A 3,616-nucleotide genomic window follows, 5' to 3' on the forward strand; every position below is an offset into this window, starting at 1 on the left:
ACTGCTGAAATCCCCCTTTCTGACATCACTCTGTAACAAATTCTGTTTTGAATTAGTGTCTCATCTGTGGAATTATTTAGCCAGAAGTTTAGCACTGTCACTGAGTGAATATTAGGGTTATACTATATTTACACAGGGGCATGTTTTATCCTTGGGAAATATTCCAGTATTAGTATAGGCATGCTATGTACAGGGGAATATATGATATAATCTTGGAGTTGGTGTTGTTAATATGCCTGTAACCTCTATTGAGTAGGGCAAACACATGGGTAGTTTTCTGCAAGCTGCAGCTCACAGAATAATTTTAAGTTATTTAGATACTGTTTCATTTCTTGTGATTTACACTGCAGGCTTCTCAGCCTGCTCTATGCACGCCTTATGAGCAACGCTGTGTTACTTCAGGATGTTTATTCCAAAAAAAGGAACATTTTCCTCCAAAATGAGGTCCTGCTGAAGTCATCACTTTTAGACATAACTAAGGTAACATTTGGTCGTAGAAAGTAGCTAAAACTAATACAGTAACAATGCAGGCATTCAGCTTTTCTCTGTGCAGTCCTGTACATAACTAGCTATTCACCACAGATTATGAGTACATGTAACTAGTTAACCACTGCCATTGTTCGTGATCATAGTGAGTTTAGAGGAGATTGTTCTTTTATAAGCCAAGAGGGCCTTTTGACTTCTTAGTGAAGCTTTGTGTTTGCTTGACTTGGTATCTGTGTGTAGTGAAGCCCTGTTGTGTCTGCAAGTTTGTGTGTGACTATGGGCCCATGTATTTGTCACCAAATCTTTTTGTAATGGACAGGCATTAATGACTAATACAGATTATTGAGTATTGCAGTCATATGATTAACCAAAATAGAGAAGGTGCAAAAAGGTATGTCTGTTGTGAAAGAACTTTGGAAAAGACAGGAAATAGCGAAGGGATTTGATGTTTATCTTTATTTGCAAGAAGCATTTAGACCGTCTACTTATAGTGGAAGCAGAAAACTATACATGTAGCCTTTGAAATTATGTCAGCCTGTCTACACTAGTAGTGCTTGGTGATTCTGTTGAAATGTGAATTTCTTTGCAGATGGAGCCTGCTGCAATCGGAGAAGTTGTTCCTAACATGCAGTGGACTTGGTCTCTTTTTTTTATCAGAGTGTTCTTCTGGCCTGTGGAAAGTGCAAGCTAGGACTGGTTACTCATTAAGCGTACAAAGGCTCGTATCTCCTGTCTAGTAAAGCTCTTTTGCGAATAGTTTCCTGGGCTCCCGCTCTAATTGCTACAGAGATTCCAGGCAGATTCCGTCATCCTTGTTTTCTGCCTGACTGGGAATCTGAGAATAAAAGGGTTGATGGCAGAATAATGAGATTGCTGGACAGTGCAATGCTCAGCAACTCTCCCCAGCATCACATGAGAGAGGAAGGGAGGGGTGGGCCATAGAGATGATGCTGGGAAGAGAAAGGGCTGTCTAAATCCGTGAGCACCCTCCCTCCCCCATCAACACTGCCTCTTAAAAGAAGACTTAGAAACACTACAGTCTTTTGGTGGGAGGAATTTGGGGGAGGTCAGGGCAGGGGCAGGCTTTTGTAAACCAAAGTCTCCTATAAATCCCTTTCAGGCCCTGAAGTCGGATGCCTCCACCTTCAGGTACAAAGAGACTGAGGAGCCCATGGGGCAGTGAGTTGATAGAAAACCACTGACACAGATTAACTACCGGGTGCATAGAAGGTGCACCCCAAAGCAAGGCGAACATGACCAAAAATGGGCTGGGATAATGATGGCATGAATGAGAGACTGCATAATGTCAGCTGAGAAGTGATACTGTGTTGTGTGATCCTGGCAAATCCTTAGCACGGAGCATGGCACATTAAAACAACATTTCTCAACTAGCAGTAATGCCATGTGGGCGAAGGGTGGTGAGCTGTGGGTAGTGTCAGAGTAACTGTCCATTCTCCACCTGCAGTTTTGTGGAGTTCCCCAGAGACTGATTCCTGTCACTAGCTGGCCCACAGTTACATACAGAAGGCAGCAGAAAGGGCAAAGAGCTGCTTACACAATGGCATCTGAAAGCAAGGTTAAATGCTAGTGATTGCTTGACTTCTAATGCTAGGCAAAGTCAGGATTGTCTCACCAGAAGCAGTAGCTATTTCTCAGATACCATTTGCTATTTCATGAGCTTTACCTCTGCTTTGTGGCCATTTTTCATAGACATTTTCAAAACATCTGATATGTAGTTGTTTGCAGAGTTACTTCCAAGTTTGGAAGTTTCGTAACACTTACGCAGGCATCAGTCTGGGGTATCTCTACCCCACAGCTTCTCTCCTGCGCGTCCTGGAATGGAGCAGAATAAAAAACTCTGACATCAGAAAGCCGCAGTGGGATGAGGGGCTAATGACTGCTGCCTTTGTGAAGGGAGAAGTTCTCTGTTTGCATTGCCTTTGTTCCTTTATGCTATTTTTGGGTTTTTTTTCTTCGGAAAGTGTATAATTGTGTCATTTAGTTCAGGGCATGTATCCTAATTCTAATATCAAGGCAACTATAACCTGTCCCCTGGGCTGTTCTGCCCTTTGACCAGATTGTTTCACAAAATGAATTTGAAATTTCTTTTGGAAAAGAAATGAGGATTCCTCCAATTCTTCCATTCTGCTCCATTGACAAATACCTAAATTGAACACTTTCTCATTTTTTATATCATGTATCCTGTATAATCTCATTTATATGAGTTAAATTTGCAGTCCCATGGGTGTGTCCCATGACATTTCTGGATGGTGGAATTGCTTAATGGGGCAAGACCCTTTTAAACACTGACATTTTTGGGACAGCAAGGCATTGTGCCTGGGTGTGAATAAACTGATCACACCCAAATGCTCCCAGATTTAAGGGAATCTGGTCTCAACATTAGTTGCTAGTATCTGGATATTAGATGGATGTTTTGGCTTTGCATATAGTAAGAGTTTGGATCTAAAATGCCATCAGTACTGTGAATCTCATCAGTCTCTGATCTTCTTTGCTGTTCTTACAACACCTAAAAATTTTCTGCTATCTAAATGGACATGTCTAACCTGTGGGGAGAGCGTGCCTGGCCAGTGATTATCAAACTTTGAGCTGCTCCATGTAATCGGAGGCTGTGTGAAGTGTGCCAGCTTGGAGTTCAGGCTGGACTGTTTACGGCAGCATCTTCAAATCACTGGTGGATTAGCTGAGAAAAAATCATACCCCCAGAAGGAGCAGCTGGGACATTAAGAGGCACAGCCAATATTTTAAAACGTACCGTCTGTCTCTCTGGATTTCAAAGCACCAGTCTTGTGCCCTGCCAGTGAAAGGGGTCGCTGAATTTTACACAAAGTTCATCTTGTGAATGGATTTAAGCTGATATGTTTCACTGCTCTCAAAGTGACTTAGGACTTAGGGATGAATAAGCACAAGTAAAATGGTTGGTTTGTGAGTGCCTCCTAAAAAACAGGCATCTAGTCACCTGACTTAGCAAGAAATTCCCGAATCCCATCATATAAAGGTGTGTTGTCTTGTCTTCTTTAGAGTAAATGTTTGATTCTCCAGGATCCTTCTCAGCTAATGGCTAGAACAGCTCCTTGCAGCGTGGAATTTAGGTGGGCAATCTCTGAGTTGT

The sequence above is a fragment of the Gavia stellata genome, chromosome 24 (assembly GCF_030936135.1).
Source record: "Gavia stellata isolate bGavSte3 chromosome 24, bGavSte3.hap2, whole genome shotgun sequence".
In the NCBI taxonomy this organism is placed as follows: Eukaryota; Metazoa; Chordata; class Aves; order Gaviiformes; family Gaviidae; genus Gavia; species Gavia stellata.